Here is a 17,930-nt window from a genome sequence, read left to right as displayed (position 1 = left end):
ATTGCTTTTAGGATATTTGCTGTTAATTTCTCCCAAAAAATTACTGGAAGCTCTTTGCCAAGGTTCACTTTCTGTCCATAATTTTTCAGTGTCCTCTTTAGTTAAAGGTACAACAATTTCTGCTGGGTCTATTCCTGCTAATTGACAAAGTCTCAATTTTCCTTTCAAAATTAAGTCAGAGATTTTTCCACATAAGTTTTTAATTTTTTATTTGGTTTATTTGGTAAAAATATCCATTCCAATAAAATATCTTCTCTCTGCATTAATATTCCTGTAGGAGAATGCCTAGAAGGTAAAATAACCAAAATGCAATCCAACTTTGGATCAATACGATCTACATGTCCTTCATGTACTTTTTTTTCTACCAAGGCCAATTCTTTCTCAGCTTCAGGTGATAATTCTCTTGGACTATTTAAGTCCTTGTCACCTTCTAAGGTTTTGAACAAATTATTCAGTTCATCATTTTTTTACCCCATCCATTCTGCCACCATCTTTGGAGTGCATTTTATGACTGCCTTCTGAGAGGTGCTATGGAGGGAGGGATCTTGATTTCTCCTTTTCTTCCTAATAGTCTCAGTTGTTCCATTACTCTGAGTAGCCTGGTTTATTCCAATAAGCATTTGGTCATTTAACTGCTCTAAGTAGGGGTCTCCTCTACGATTGCAGGAAAGGTCTGAACTGGATTCACTGTAGGGGCCTGCCTGAGGCCCCTCTGGGAGTTTCCCAAAGACTGAGCAAAATATTACCTTGTCTGTCCCTTGTTGATCTACATTCATTGGTCCAATGTCTTCCCTTACCACACCTTCTACATACTCCTGAAGGAAGGGGCATTCTGTTGCCATTGTTCCTTGAAGAAAAATTGTTTCTAGAAGTGCCCTGTTTACAGTTCCTTTTCAAATGTCCTTGCTTTCCACATCCAAAACATTTAACATTCCTCAAACCTCTTGAAATTGCTTCTCCTACCCACATATTATCATGATCATGAGCCTCAACATTAACCATGTCTCTAATCCAATCTTCCAAGGGTGCAGATCTCGCCTTTAACGGCCTGATTATTCTCTTGCATGCTTCATTTGCGTTCTCAAAAGCCAAAGATTCAATTATTATCTGGCTAGCTTCTGAATTTGGGACCATTCTCTTTACTGCTGAAGTCAGTCTTTGTAAGAAATCTGTGAAAGATTCTTTTGGGCCCTGTATAACCTTTGTAAATGACTCAGTTTTCTTCCCTGGTTCCTCAACTCTGTCCCATGCATTCAAGGCTGCCATTCGACATAGAATTAGAGTTTGCATATCATATAAACATTGTGTTGTACTACAGCATATTGGCCTTCTCCAACAAGCTGATCCTGGAAGATTTGTATACCTCTATCCCTACATTGTTTTGCTATGTTTTTAGCTTCCTGTTTGAACCACATTTGCCACTGGAGCTGCTGTCCGGGTTCCAGAACCGCCTGTGCCAGCTCCCGCCAGTCCTGTGGTATAATCCTATTATAAGTTGACCAGGAGTTTAACATTTGTTTTACATATGGAGAATGCATGCCATAAGATACTATTGCTTCCTTAAACCTTCGTAAGTCTAACATTTCGACTGGAGTCCAAATATTTTGTGTAGTCACTTGACCAGGTTGCTGTTGTATGGTTACTGGATAAATTAAGGGTGATTGTGTGAAAACAGGCTTTCTTTCTGTAACCTTATAATCCAATCCTGAAACAACTTCACTGTTAATTTCTTCTGTCTGAATCTGAATTTCTCTATATAATTCATTTTAACAGGTTTAACAAGTTTTTCTAAAATTTTTATCCTGGCACTTAAATTGACTGTCTTTTTAAAGTATAAAATAAGGATAAGAAGAATAACAATGTACATAATTCGATCAACATTAATCTTCTCATATAGTTGTTCCATTACCATACTGCCTAAAATTTCAAGCAAAGCCCAAGTGTCTTCCAATGTACACATAAAACCCATTTTTTTTAATGTGGAAAAAAATCTCTTTTAAATATCCTTTAAAATATCTGATATAAATGACTTACCAATTCTGAGTAGAACAGTAGAAATCCGAGGGAATTTCCAAACAGCTACCTAGTGTCCGAGGTGGGAATCGAGAGAGAGAGAGAGAGAGAGAGAGAGAGAGAGAGAGAGAGAGAGAGAGAGAGAGAATTCAGGAGAAACCATAAAGAAATTTTTTTTGGCAAACTTCTATAAATGAACAAAGACCAAAATTAACAATAAAAATAAATGATGTTTTGTTGTCTGGTCTGGTAGACACAGGTGCTGATGTTACCATAATTGCACCAGAATTTTGGCATCCACCTTGACCTCTTCAGGAGGTAAATGTTCAACTGTTAGGAATTGGAACATTATCTCAAGTTAAACAGAGTGCAAGATGGCTCGAATGTATAGGCCCAGAAGGACAGAGAGGCAGATTAAAACCATATGTGGCTAACATAGCCATGAACCTGTGGGGTCGAGACCTGTTACAACAATGGAATACTCAGATTAACATCCCTCCAACCTCAGAAATAAATCATAAACTAGCACATGTTTCTGAGAGAAATATTAGAAGGTATTATTCTAATGAGTGGTCACCAACCATCCATATTATACAAGAACAGGGCAGAAAAACTGATGATCTTCCAAAGACACCAACAGCTCTACCTTTAACATGGTTAACAGACAAGCCTGTATGGGTTCATCAATGGCCTTTAACAACAGAGAAACTCCAGGCTTTAGAAGAGCTGGTAGAAGAACAGTTAAATGCTCAGCATATTGAAGAATCTACTAGCCCATGGAATTCTCCTGTATTTGTTATTAAAAAGAAATCTGGTAAATGGAGAATGGTAACAGACCTTAGAGCAATTAACAAAGTAATTCAGCCAATGGGCTCTCTACAATCTGGAATTCCTTTGCCTACTCTGTTACTTAAAGGATGGCCTCTCATAGTTATCGATTTAAAAGACTGTTTCTTTTCAATACCCCTACAAGAAAAAGACAGAGAAAGATTTGCTTTCACAGTGCCTACTTACAATAATTCTCAACCGGTTAGAAGATTTCAATGGAGAGTCCTCCCACAGGGAATGTTGAATAGTCCAACCCTGTGCAAATATTTTGTACAACAGCCCTTGGAAGTGATATGTAAAAAATTTCCTATATCTATCATTTATCATTATATGGATGATATTTTACTAGCTGACTCAAGTGCAGATACTTTAGAAAGAATGTTTGAAGAAGTAAAGAAAATATTGCCTTGCTGGGGATTACAAATTGCTCCTGAAAAGATACAAAGAGGAGATTCTATTAATTATTTAGGATATAAAATAGAGCTACAAAAAATTAGACCTCAAAAGGTACAAATTAGGAGAGATCGCCTACAGACTATTAATGACTTTCAAAGATTATTTGGGGATATTTCTCATCTACGAACTATTGTTGGGGATTTAGCTCAGTGGAAGAGCACTCGCCTAGCAAGCGCAAGGCCCTGGGTTCGATCCTCAGCTCCACCAAAAAAAAAAAAAAAAAAAAAAGAGCACCACTACTGCTCAGCTTCTGCTCTGGCTTGCTGCTGGCTGTGTCCTTGAACACACAGAGATCCGCCTAGCTCTGCCTCCCAAGTGCTGGGATTAAAGGCATGCCCCACTACTGCTCAGCTTCTGCTCTGGCTCGCTCTGACCTCAAGGCAACTTTATTGACATACAAATAAAATCACATTTCAATACAAATAAAATATCACTATAGGTAGTCTTACTGATTTTCCAAAACTGATTTCCCAAATTGATGGCACTTATCAGCCCGATTCAAATATTGGAGATGAAAAGATATGTAGCCAGAGGAGACTGGGAGGCTTGAGGTAGAGGGAGATTCACAAGGGATGTGGGCCAGGGGACACATCTTGCCTCCAGCACCTTCATAGACAACCATTCCCCTTCCATGGCACCTGCATATGAAGCAGAGGTCCAAGCAGGTCTGCAGGAGGCTCACCTCCTGACTGAGCCAGATGCTCTACTGCCTTGTGCCTAGCAGATGTTATCTGTGTCCTGTGTGTGTCCCTGTGAGATAGCATTCTTACCAACTCTTCATCATTTCTTGGGGCCTTGCATTAATGTCCTCTTTCTTTCCTGTTGCAATAACATCCAAGGCCTATTAAGGGAACACTGTTGTCTGCTAGCCAAAAGAATAGAACGTGCTTTGAGATAGAGACATACCATTGTCTCTCACTTGAGAGTTAATCCAGTTGGCCAAGTGACCACCCCTCAGGAAGGGAGGAGCACATCAATCTATGATAAGAGACTGGCAGATTCATTATCCCTTCAGTAAGATAATCCTTGCCAGAATTCCTGCCCGGAGTACAGTTGCTTATGGAATAGCCCAACAGAATCCTCAGCCTGCTTGATTTTCTGAATTCCTCAGAACAGTCCAGATTTTCCTTTTCTTCCTTCTGTCTCCTTTCCCTGCATACATCACTTTGGACTTCTCTTTTCTACCAGTTCCCCTCCCCACTGATGTGGTTGTTTGTCGCCCAAGTGGTTGACTTCCATGCTTGCCTAGTTCAAATGGAGCGGCCTTTTCTCAGTCTTCCTCTTCTGGGAAGCTTCTGAGATTTACAGCTTGTATGCCCTGGAGCTTTTTTTCTAAATTCTCATCAAACTGCACTTAAGATTCCTTTTGAGTTTATTCTTAAATCTTTTATTAATGAAACTAAGAACCCCAAGTGGAGACTGATCTCCTGACAACATGTAGTGGCCACAAAGGAACTCCCCCAGACTTCTAGCAACACTCCCTCTCTGACATAGTGGTTTAGAGCCTCCATTTCAGGTGAGCTATACTATCCTGGGTCCATGGCCCCACTAGGCTGTGATATAAGACTTCTTTACCATTTATTATCTAGCAAAATTCATGCACAAATATTGAAGGACAAATGGGGAGCCTGAACCGAGTCACAAGCTGCAGTCACTCGTTCCTTGCTCCAAAAAGCCTGCCTCTTACCTGGTCACATCCATCCCCAATGAAAACCTCACCTCTTGGACCAAAATGCTCCTCTCAGTTGGCCAGCGGACTGGTGACAGAATTCCTGTAACAAGGCTATGTGTCCTGTTCTGCTTTGGTCATGCCCTAGCACCTGGCATATGACTTGGGACAGCACAGGTGTTCTGTTGATGCTTACTGAATGGACAAGTTCATAATTCCTCTACAGAGACACAAGACAGCTAAGGAGCCAAGGAAGAGGATGATACCCTCTTTGCTACAGGACTTCCTTGATCATCTGGTCCCTGCCACTGGAGGTGGTCCTGTCTCCAGACCAGCCTTCTCTGAAGGCTGTGTAGCCACTGCCAAGGCCAAGGACACTGCAGTCAATTAGAGGCAGTGTTTACATGCTAAAGCCTGTTTTTTCTCTGCACTTCCTGCAGATTGGACTGGATGTGCTAAATGCATAATGAATCTGCTAAACTCTTTAATGCACTTGCAATTCTTATTGATTTCCTTGATGATTACATATAATTTGCTGAACTGATTTGGCTGTGTGACTTGAAAGGCATTTGTGAAAAATCTCTGTAATTTGTCACTCAGCTCACCCTGGACTTTAAAATGAATGCAGAGACACATTAAGAAAACATTCATGGTTGTGATCTGTGTTATTTTTGATGGATGGCCCATATTCAATGAAACAAAAAATTTTTACTGAATTCCATTCGTGTGCCAGACCTCATGGGAGCAACTGGGGTTTCATTATTGAATAAGAATGGTGGCCTGGAGGTGCGCGGAATCATGGGGCTGGGAGAGGAGTGGTGGTGGGCAAGCCCACAAGTGCTTACAAGTCAGAGAACAAGGACACAGGAGAGCAGTTAAACTTACCTGTCTCCCCATGAGATGTCACATTTACCAACTACTCATCTTCCTCAGAGACCTGCTTAGGTGTCCCATCCTCTTCAGTGTCAGACATGTTAAATCAGAGCCTTCACTTGACAGAGGCTGTGCGGTGGCTGGGTCTTCAGGAGGATAGTGTGTTTGAATATGAAATGTCCCCCACAGGCTCATGTGTTTGTACAGTTGGTCCCTGTTGGGTCTGTTTGGGAAAATTATGAAACCTTTAGGAGGCGGGGCTTCATTAGTGGTAGTGGGTCACCGGGAGTAGACTTTGAGGCCTTGTCTCCTGGCCCCACTTCCTGCTCACGCTCTGCTTCCTGAATGTGGATGTCATGTGACCCTGTCTTCCTGCCCAGGCCTTTCCTATTTGCTGTCATGTCTTTACCACCATGGTAAACTATCATCTTTTGGAACTGTGAGCCCAAATAAGCCCTTCTGTCCTCAAGTGGCTTTTGTCAGGGTATTTTCCTCCAACAACAGAAAAAGAAGCTGGGACAGATGGTGACCTTTGAGTTGGTGCCTAAGTTGGACTTGGAGCTGGTTCTGAGCAGGACTCTCCAAGAATCCGTCTCAAGAGCCGAAGCCAGCTGCCATTCTCACCTCCCACTTCCTCAGCGATGGTGCCAGACTTCCTTCCATACCTCCCTGCTCTATCCTCCCCTTGCCCCAAAGGGTCCAGGTGGAGCCAGGTGTGTGTCCCTCCACAGCCACCACAAATCTTCACCTCTACAAATCCTTGTGTGTTGTGGCATCTTCTAAGAACAGCAGGCAGTTGAGCCTAACACATTTCATCTGGTGCTTTCCTTCTGGAATCTCAGCCTAAAACTCTGTCCAGGGTTGCTAACCACAAAACCTTGAGATCCTTGAAGCAAGGATTGAGCTGTTACTAACATCTACAAGAAAAGAACTGGGTACTGGGTCAAGTTCTGGTTAAGTCCAGCAACAAGGCTAAAGAGATGGGGTTGGAAAGGGCCCATTACATCTAGAGCTATTGGAGGGAAAACCTGTGTTTCTCCTGCATTGGGAGAAGAAGAGAGGGCTGGGGGGCATGTACACTCTGTGATGTGGGTTGGGGGAAGAAGGTTGGCAGAAAGTGCCTGCTGAATTAGGGCTGCTTAGAGTTGAGTCCAAGTTTTAGTCATTGTTTGAGAAAATGCTCACATTCAGGAATCTCAGGTGGTCTTTTGTTCTTTTGGTACTCAGGACAACTCTGTCTCTTCTTGCCCTCATCCCCACCACCCTTGTAATCAAATTTAAAATATGTTCTCTTATAAAGGTCTATGGGCCACTCAGTAGCTGAAGTTGCTTCAGTGAAGCATTGGGGAATGCTGTCTCCTCTCCCAGCCCCTTTTGGGAAGACAGGGTCCATGCTGATTCCCCAGTCAGGCCCTGTGTACACATCCAAACCACAGATTTCTATTCCTATTTCTCTGTCCCCAGCCTCATCTCTATCTCAGCAAAATGCATTCTCATTCATCCTTCTGGTTAAGCACGTTGTCACCTGCCTTTAAAAAAAAATACTCTTTCTACCTGGCTGTTATGCTTTGAATATAGTTGTCTTCTCTGAAATTCATGTTGGAGTTTTAGCTCCATGGTGAGACATTAAGAAGGTAGACACAAAATCCAACTATTGTGTTAGAGGTTGTCTTTGGAATTGATGGGAATTAGATAAAGTCATCTTGTAGCAGCCCCGTGATTGTATCCTGGCAGCTTTGTAAGGGGAAAGCCCAGATAGTATACACATACTCTGTCTTATAGGATAATGGACTAAACCTCTGAAACTGTAAGCAAGTCCCCAATTAAATGTTTTCTTTCATAAAAATTGCCTTGGTCATGGTGTCTCTTCACAATAATAAAACACTGGCTAAGATACAGCCCATTGTGGATGGTATCACCCCTGAGCATGTGGTCCTGAGTTGTATAAGAAAACAAACTGAGAAAACTATGAGGAATAAGCCAGTGATCAGTGTTCTTCCATGGCCTCTGCTTCAGTTCCTGCCTCCAGGTTCTAGTCTTGAGTTCCTGCCCTGACTCCCTCAGTGATGGGAACATCAGAGGGGTCTTGGTAGTGTTTAGACATTAACAGATGCTGAAGACTTGAGGCATTTTCAGCAGAGAACATCCAACCTAAACCCACATGGATGGGGGATGATCTCCATTTCCATGACTTATTCTTTTTTTCTTTCCCCTTCTATGCTTCCTCAGTGTTAACTCCATTCTCAGGCCTCATGTCACAAGATGGCTGCACTGGTTCTAGCTTATCTACTTTCTTTCTTATTCTCTAGATGGGAAGAGTCACAGTATATTTCTTAAATACTTAAATTGTTCTCCTTGGGCCAGGTTCTCCACTCTAACCCACTCATGGTGACAAATACTGTGGAATATTCCTTTACACTGTGTTAATATATGTTGCTGTGGCTGGTTTAATAAAGAAGCTGACTGGCCAATAGCTGAACAGGAAGAGACTAGGCAGGAAAGCCAGATTAGGAGGACAATGGGAAGAAGGAGTGTAGAGTCTGAGGAATCTCAAGCCAGATGCAGAGGAAACAGGAAATAAACATGCCATGCTGAAAAAAAAGGTACCATGTGGCAGAGTGCAGATAAGAAATATGAGTTAATTTAAAACATAAGAGTTAGCTAGTAACAAGCCTGAACTATTGGCCAAACATTATAACTAATATTGAGTCTCTGTGTCAGTTATTTGAGAGTGGCTGCCAGGACGGGAAAACTCCACCTACAAATACAATACCAACTGGCAGAGGCCTTGGTGGCAGGACAAGCGACAGTGTAAGAAAGTAATTAGTCCAGGAGGGACGCTGTGGTGAGACCAGAGTGTTCAATCCTCAGAAGGTCAAGTTTTGGAGTGGAATTTGCTCCCTGGGTGACCTCAACATGCACTTATTTCTCTGCCTCATCCTTTATCTTAGGAGCACAAGAAATGCTTCCCTCAGGGAGCTGGAGAACGTGGGCAGTCCTCGGCCCATCATCATAGCTTTGCACATAGTGATGGCTCTGACAATTCCTTCCGTTCATAATAGACTCAGTTGTAGGTGAATCATTGACTCAGAAAGCATTTGAAGAAGAGAAGAAAGCAGTCATATTTCTTGCAGAAAAGAGCCTGAATTTGTCAGCGTGAAACACATTCCCTCAAACTGCAGAACAGTGGTCAGTCAGTGGGAAGGCACAGTCCTGGGGCTTCTGTGCTGTTACTAGGCATTGAAGGGGCCAGCTATCCAAAGGTGTCCACACCTGGTGACTTCCCAGGCTTGTCCTCTTTGTGCCCATGTCTCTATTGACTCTCCAGTCTCTGGAGCTCAAAATCACATTTTTTTCCTTTATCTGCATTCAAGAGAATCATCCATATTTCATTCTTGCCCTAACGATAGCTTCTTTACCATTTTCCTTCCATCCCATTTTCCCATGTCAGGCTTCACTGCTGCTGGAATCAGCCTGTAATTTCTATTCTGTAGCCTCTTCCCCTTTGGGTGATTACCACTCTCCCCCATGTAATTACCAGCCTCCCTAAATAGAATTTTAATGACCGTAAGACATTTCATTGTGTGTCTGGGATTGTTGTATTTAATCATTTGCTATTTTTGAACCTTCTGTGGTTTCCAGGTTGTCACTAGGGGCTGATCACTTATCAATGACTCATTTTCTGTGAAAACTTATTTCATATCTCTGACAACATCATGAGGAAGCAATCTGGGATGCAGAAATGCTGCAACAAAGGTTGGGACCTGTCCTGGGCTCTTCTAAAGGATGTCAACATTATAGTCTTGTAGATAAACATCAGGCCTGTTGGGAATGCTGTATGCATGTAGCTATGCTTGCAGAAACATGAACATGCACATGTTCAATATTCATAGAAATGCCTATGTACACATGTAGCATCTTCTGTGAGTCATTCCTAATATTGGGAAGATCCAGCATTTGTAACTAGGGAAAAAACCCTTTAAAACCCCCAAATTGGCGTCAGAGAAGTCCAAGGAGGCTTACGTGGCTGCCACTAACCAATAGCTTCTGGTTGAGACACTAGACTAAACATAACCTTAGCTTCCCTCTGATATCAAAGCTGTGAGCTAAAAGCTTCCTCTTCCTTCCCTGAAGAATGACCTCAGACCACTTCTTCCCCTTTGTCACAGCTCCATATCTCTTTTCTGGCTTTCCTGGTCCTCAAACACCTCTAATGGGTGCAAGAGAACATGTGAGAATTAATGGTCACAGGTCTTTCATTTTTATACAAGTTTTCACATGTGAAAATTAGTCCCTATCTGGGAACGTACACTCTGTACATGGCACAGATAGGCAGCTTGGTGAACAGTGTTCCATGGAGCATCCTGGGTCCCAAGTCCCAGACCAGCAAATCAAACAGAGGCCAGTGATTCAGAAGGCTTTCTGCTGTTCTCAATAGTGTGGCTCTCTGTATGCTGCTAAAGAGAAGGAAGATCCTGATGTTTGTGTTCATGTTTTTATTATGATACTCCATAACAATGCAGCTTAGCTTGCACAGCTTGGGAGTTTCTATAGATCAACTCAATGGTCTGTGTTTTCTTGTCGTTGACTCCTTTAGCTCTAAAATATGTGCTTCGTACTCATCCATTGTCCTGTAACATTTTCAATATATGTTATTATACTATTTTTAAAAGTGAAGCTTTATTAGAACACAGCCATGGCTCCTCCCTTCCTCTTCTCCTGAGAAGTAAGCTATTATTCCCATGTCTCTCCAGTTGAACTGGCTGAGTTGTTTGCTTTGAGGAGATTACTCAGAGAACAAATGGCATGTCCTCATCTGACCCCTCTCCATTGCCTTCAGTCTTGACTGGGGCTGCAGGAGCTATAGGAACAGCAGTCGTGGTGCAAATGCATCAACCAAGAAGGCCTTGACCTTTTCAGCAAGTGGGCAGGTGTTCTCAGTCTCCACAGACAAAGCCAGGACCTGCTTGTACCCACTGATGATAGGGTGTCATGATAGTTGGGTAACCAACATGCAGACCAACATTGGCGGCATTTCAGACACCCTCTAGGAATCCAGAGTGCAAAGTCTGCTCTGTGATGTCATGCACTTCCAGGCTGTAGATGCTGTCACTGTCTAACACCTGCTGGATGATCAGCCCAAAAAAGAAGGGGAAATGCTCAGTATGTGCCTCAGTGTGGCTTTGCTGGCTCTCACTTTGTCTCTGTCTTTACCAGCACCCAGAAGTTCAGCAGTGCCCCTGGAGATTTGAAAGGAGATGCCTAAAGGCTTGGAAGAAAGAAGTCTTCTTCTTCCACCCAGACCAGTCAGTGTTCTGGGCTGGCACAGTGACCTCACACGGGGTGATGGCACCAGCATGGGCAGCAGCCTGCACTTTACTGTCCAGCAGCATATCCCTGAGGTCAGTGAGGTCTTCATGGGTGAACATAAAGCTCACATTTCCCCAGCTAGGAGGCAGCAGTTTCTCCAGAGCTGGGAAGTTTACAGATGCCCCTGGATAGCAATGTACATCCTCGGCTTCTTTCTCATCAGTACCATAGCCTTTCCTCTCAGGGACATGCCAATCTGCTGATCTGCTTGGAGCCCACATTGTCTGCTCCCACAATGAAGCATTTTGGATAACTGTAACATGAATCTTAAAAGGTCTTATTAATTAAAAACAAACCCAGAGCCAGGTATTGGGGTGAATGCTGCAAGATCAGAGAAACAGAACCAGGTACAGCTAACCTCACCTTGCCAGTTCCTCAGCTGATCTTGTTTACTCAAACTGGAATCCTCTGTGTCCTCATCTGAGTGGATCTCAGTTGAACTGCTGCTAAAAGCTTAACCAGGCCCTAGTTCCTGGTCCTCACACCTTATATACCTTTCTGCTTCCTGCCCTCCCTGCCTGGGATTAAAGGTGTGTGTCACCATGCCTGGTTGTTTCCAGTGTGGCTTTGAACTCACAGAGATACAGATGGATCTCTGCCTTTGGAATGCTAGGATTAAAGGTGTGTGTGCCACCATTTTCTGGCCTCTATATCTAGTGGCTGTTCTGTTCTCTGGCTCCAGATAAGTTTATTAGGGTACACAGTATTTTGGGTAACACAATATCACCACAGATAGCCATCTAAACGATCTTAGGGAAGTAGGTGGACTATCAGGTTGCCCTGTTTTCCCGGGCATCATAGCAGTGTGTTAAGGATTGCCACCTAGGGTTTAAAGATGATGTCACTCTAATGAAGACGCCTGACAAGAGATCTTTTTTATTTGCTCTATGGCAGTTTTCTCTGCCTAATGGTGGATGTGAGTAATTGCAGTGGTGCCTGTAGGATCCTCAACACTTGAGCATACCTGTTCCCCTGTGCCTGTGAGTTCCACATCTGAGGACTTAATCAAGATCAAGAAATTCAGGGAGGAAAGCCATCTGTGATGATCACAGAATTTCTTTCCTTACCATTTATCTCCTGGAAATAGCAGTATGAGGTACTCTCACAGCATTTGCAATGCATTAGATATCATAAATTATCCAGAGATGACTCAGTCTATAGGTATAAATACACAGCTACATGCAAACACTATAGCATTGGATGTAAAGGACCTACATCCTCCTATCTGGGCATCTGATGGGGATCCTGGAGTGACAGATGTCCCCAGGTGACAGATGTCCAGGCTCATGGCCTTTGTGTCAGAGTTTGTTGATCCATGCATTGGCCAGTTGATGGGCAGTTGAGCTGCTTTCCAGTTTGAAGGTACCCCCAACAATTCCTATAGTACCTGTAAATACCTTTCTCTGATACAGTTGCTCAAGATTTTCCTATGGTGTACTCAAGATAGAGAGATTCACAAGTCCAAAGCAATCGAGCCTGCTTACATTCTCCATATCTATGGGTTCTTGATGCTCCACATCACCCTAGCACCCATATGTGGTCAGACATTACTAGTTTTGTGAAGTGCTAACTGACAAATAGAACCTTGCTTTCATTTACTCTCTACTAATTAATGATGGTGAACATTGAACATTTTGTGCATTTGTGGGTTAGTTTGGGGGGGGAGGCAGAGAACTCTGGCTGTTTCTTCTCCTGTGAGTTTCTTGTTACATTTTCAGAGTCTTTATTTAGTTATTTATCCTGTGAACGTTTATAAGAATTCAAGTGGAGTCATGTATGTAAAACTCTAATAAGAAAATACCCAAAGAAACAAACTCTAGGTGAGCTGTGATCTCACCTAGATACACCTGGCGGTAAGAACAATGTCTGGGAACAAGGCCAGAGACCTGCAGAGACCACTACAGCCTGGCAGAGAAAATGCTTCTGCAAGGTCAGATGTCCAGCCTGTCTGGGGAGACTGGCATCACCTGTGACTCATGCAACTGAGGGTGACTGCTTTATATGACCCTTTACAAGTCCCCTTTGCAAACCATTGTCTTCCATTGCTCTGTGGATATGTCCTCCTGAATTTGCCCTGTGTGTGCCTTCTAGGTCAGTCCTCGGAGACTATCCATTTGTTATTTAGGTTGGTAGCCTTTCCATGCCTGAGTTGTAGGACTCCTTTACAGTGTCCTGTTCAGCAGTGTCCCATGGGACCTTCCCCAACCTATGACTACTCACAACATTTTGTCATTGATCATTTTCACCTAGCAGTTTTTTTTATTTTAATCAAATCAACTCCTTCCCCTATAGTGTGTGTCTTTTAAATTTTTAAAATTAAAAATAGATTTTTTTCATACACTATGTTCTGTCTGATTACAGTTTTCCCTCCTCCAACTCCTCCCACTTCTTTCATTCTTAAAAAAACTTTTCCATTTAAGAAAATGAAATGCTTCATGAATTTGCATGCTGTTCTTGCATAGGGTCCACACTCATCTCCTCTGTATCATTCTGTTTTAGTGTATGTGCTGCTAAAGAAAACACCTTTTTTCCTCTGCATCTTATTCAAAAAGCATTTTCTTATCTGGACATTAAACAGGATTTTCCTCTAATGTCTTCAAATCATTCTCTGCTGGATTCTAGTGACAAGCATATTCATTACTTGGGCAGTTTTGTGAGGCAAAGCTTTATGCTCTCTGCTGAGGTCAGGAACTGAGTCAGTGAGTTCCTCAAGGTTCATAGTTGAGAATGACATTATGGAGAGAGATCCATGTCCACAGTAGAGAGAGATTCATGTCTACAATAGAGAGAGATCCATGTTCACAGTAGAGAGAGAGCCATGTCCACAGTGTAGAGATTCATGTCCATAGTAGAGAGAGACTCATGTCCACAGTAGAGAGAGATTCATGTCCACAGTAGAGAGAGATTCATGCCCACAGTAGAGAGAAATCCATGTTCACAGCAGAGACTCATGTCCACAGTAGAGAGAGATTCATGTTCACAGTAGAGAGAGATTCATGTCCACAGTAGAGAGAGATCCATGTCCACAGTAGAGAGAGATTCATGTCCACAGTAGAGAGAGATCCATGTTCACAGCAGAGACTCATGTCCACAGTAGAGAGAGATTCATGTTCACAGTAGAGAGAGATTCATGTCCACAGTAGAGAGAGATCCATGTCCACAGTGGAGAGATCCATGTCCATAGTAGAGAGAGATCCATGTCCACAGTAGAGAGAGATTCATGTCCGCAGTAGAGAGAGATTTATGTCCACAATAGACAGAGATCCATGTTCACAGTAGAGAGAGAGCCATGTCCACAGTAGAGAGAGATTCATGTCCACAGTGGAGAGATTCATGTCCATAGTAGAGAGAGACTCTTGTCCACAGTAGAGACTCATGTCCACAGTAGAGAGAGAGCCATGTCCACAGCAGAGACTCATGCCCACAATTGAGAGAGATCCATATCCACAGTAGAGAGAGATCCATGTCCACAGTAGAGAGAGATTCATGTCCATAGTAGAGAGAGATCCATGTCCACAGCAGATACTCATGTCCACAATAGAGATATCCATGTCTACAGTAGAGAGAGAGATCCATGTCCACAGTAGAGACAGATCCAAGCCCACAGTAGAGAGAGATTCATGTCCACAGTGGAGAGATTCATGTCCATAGTAGAGAGAGACTCTTGTCCACAGTAGAGACTCATGTCCACAGTAGAGAGAGAGCCATGTCCACAGCAGAGACTCATGCCCACAATTGAGAGAGATCCATATCCACAGTAGAGAGAGATCCATGTCCACAGTAGAGAGATTCATGTCCATAGTAGAGAGAGATCCATGTCCACAGCAGATACTCATGTCCACAATAGAGATATCCATGTCTACAGTAGAGAGAGAGAGATCCATGTCCACAGTAGAGACAGATCCATGCCCACAGTAGAAATCTATGTCTACAGTAGAGATCCATGTCCACAGTAGAAGAGATCAATGTTCACAGTAAAGATCTACATTTACAGTAGAGATCTATGTCCACAGTAGCCCAGATCTTGCCTGGGAGTCTTCCTGTAGCCACAGGTTTACTTCTTTTCTTCTAGACAGATTGGACAGGAACTCTCAGTTCACTCCCATTCTCCAATAGAGGGCAGCTCATCTCAGAGAAGGAAGTAGGTTCTGGTCACTTGTTAGGGTCAGAGTATGACTTCCTACCTGTGCCTTCATGGGGCACTTGGTTAGTTTGGGTACCACCTGGGTTCTTGGCATCCCATTACAGGGTACTAACTATACCAGCTTTCTGCCCATGTGGCTTTGGGTCCTGGCAGATGAAGACTCCTCTAGGGAAAGGCAGTGTGCTCCCAGTTAGCTCATGGCAGAACTGCAAAGGCAGCCCCTCAGAAAAGGCCTTTTTCGGTTCATTTTGCTTTTCTTAGAAGTTTGAGGCCTGCCTGTTAGCCTGGTATTCCTGGAATGAAAAGCTCCTGAAAGTGATTTACAGAGAAGATCCACTTTTGAGTTACCAACAGGACTTATGTGGTGGTATTGTGTTCCCTGAAATATTGTGTGTTCCCCAAAATAAACTTATCTGGGGTCAGAGAACAGGACGGCCACAATATTAAACATGAGAATAGGCAGTGGTAGCACACATCTTTAATCCTAGCATTTCAGAGACAGGAATACCTCTGGATCTCTGAGTTCAAAGCCACATTGGAAACAGCCAGGCATGGTGACTCATACCTTTAATCCCAGAAAGAGAGCCTTTAATCCCAGGGAGTGACAGCAGAAAGTAGGAAGATATATAAGGCGTGAAGACCAGAAACTAGCAGCATTTGGCTGGTTAAGCATTTGGCTAGTTAGGCATTTGGCTGGTTAAGCTTTTAGGCTTTGGAGCACCACAGTTCAGCTGAGATCTATTTGGATGAGGACTCAGAAGCTTGCAGTCTAAGGAAACTAGACCAGCTGATGAATTGGCGAGGTGAGGAACCTGTGGCATGTTCTGTCTCTCTGATCTTCCAGCATTCACCCCAATAACTGGCCCCGGGTTTGATTTTATTAATAAGTACCTTTAAGATTCATGCTACAGACTTGGGTCCCTGAGAGCTGGGCTCTAGGCTGGTTCTCCATAACTCTGCCAGGATGTAGAAGTGACCATGTCGGTGTTCATCTGACTTTGACAACTTATGACTTGCAATGAACATCACATACTCAAGTGGTCAGCCCCACTACTTGGTTATTTTTGCTCACAGGACCTAAATCCAACATTTCCTCTGGTAGGCTCATATCCAAGCCTTTCCCTCAAACTGTAATGTGCCCACTTGGATACTTCATGTTATAAAGAAAGCCACCATTTGACCTTCTAGGTCTCAGCTCACCAAATTCCCTCAAATTGTACTTGAACTATCAGGTGAAGATATTCTTAGGAGACAGTTGTGTGATCCCACCTCCCCAGAGCTACCAGACTACTAGAATGGAAGGAATTGGAATTTCATAGGCATCTCATGATGGGGAATGAAAAAGCTGGGCCATGAGGTCTGGCAAATAAGGGGCTTGTTCCCCAGAAAGAGTCCATGCAGATCTCATACCTCATCAGAGCAGCTTGCAGGAGAGGCAGGGGCTGATATGAAGATGAGTCAGTCATCAGTTGGTCCATGCCTTGACTAGGACTGCTCAGCTATGCATACCCTTGAGCTACGCTTAGACCTAAACCTCATGCCAGGGCATGGAAGACAAGTTGGGGCTCAGCAAACCTCTCTGTGATCACTTGCATGAATTCCCTTTCTCTACTTTTGACTATTTGATCTTTTTAACTGGTCTATTGCAGCAAGGCAGCTAAGTCTAACCTGTTAGGAATGCCATGGCCTGGGCTCTCACTCCAACAACCCTGGCATCAGTCACCCCAGGGAAAATGACATTTGGTGTGTCATCCACTCACAACAAGCTGGTCTTAGATAGGGAGACAAGGTCCAATGGTTGGAACAGCAGCTGAAGGCATTTTATTGCAAAGACTACTCAGCCCCGGTCACTATTAACTGCCTTTTGTCTTTATTTAACGAACAAAAAATGAACGTTTGGACTCCCCAAAATGCTGAACCTTGTTAAGTCTCTCTCCACTTGTGCACCTTGGAGTTCTTAGATTTCTGCTAGCTATCAGGGCATCTGAGAATGACAAGGAAGGCTATTGGTGAAATTATTAAGGCCACTCCACATAGTTAAAAGGGAGGTTTATTTTGTGGCGTAACTTACAAATGAAGGGATAGGTAGATTGTAGGGTCTGGCAAAGGTATGGTGCAGTCCAGCAGTGTTCTCTGGAGAACTCTGTTCGGTCTACCTCCAGTGTCCAGGGTCTGGGCACCAAGAGATCCTCCTCCTTTGGATCCTGGGTCTAGAGCATCCTCTCTAGGCCCTGCCTTGTGGGTGTGACCATTACCGAAGCCTCAATGGGGGTTGGAACTTCCAGGCCAATGCTGGAATGGCTACCCTCTACAGAAGGCTGAAGTGTGTTTGTCTTTGAGGCTTTTCTGAGCAGCTGGGTTCTGTTAAGCCATTTGGGACACAGAAACAAGGGTGCTCAGGAGAACGCAACTATGATTTATGTAGCCATGGAGAACAGTAAGTGTGCATTTTCTTGGCATCTCCTAGGGAGACTTCTAAGTGATCAGTCCCTTATAAACTCATGGTGATGAGTTATCCAAAAAGTGCACTTTGCATTAATATAATTGCTCTTTGTGTCATTTTGTGTCTAAAGCAGC

General features: G+C 43.3%; 1 non-coding gene and 1 pseudogene across 1 annotated transcript; both read right to left on the bottom strand.

The window, feature by feature from the left end:
- Positions 1-10,700: 10,700 nt before the first annotated feature.
- LOC118584686 lies at positions 10,701-16,831 on the bottom strand (annotated as a pseudogene).
- LOC118584917 lies at positions 13,627-13,732 on the bottom strand. The gene has a single exon (XR_004945087.1). It is a non-coding gene; the product is annotated as a U6 spliceosomal RNA (small nuclear RNA).
- Positions 16,832-17,930: the final 1,099 nt, after the last annotated feature.

This window comes from Onychomys torridus, chromosome 5 (genome assembly GCF_903995425.1).
Source record: "Onychomys torridus chromosome 5, mOncTor1.1, whole genome shotgun sequence".
In the NCBI taxonomy this organism is placed as follows: domain Eukaryota; kingdom Metazoa; phylum Chordata; class Mammalia; order Rodentia; family Cricetidae; genus Onychomys; species Onychomys torridus.
Note: the sequence above shows the minus strand (reverse complement) of the source record. Positions and strands in the feature narration are given on the sequence as shown.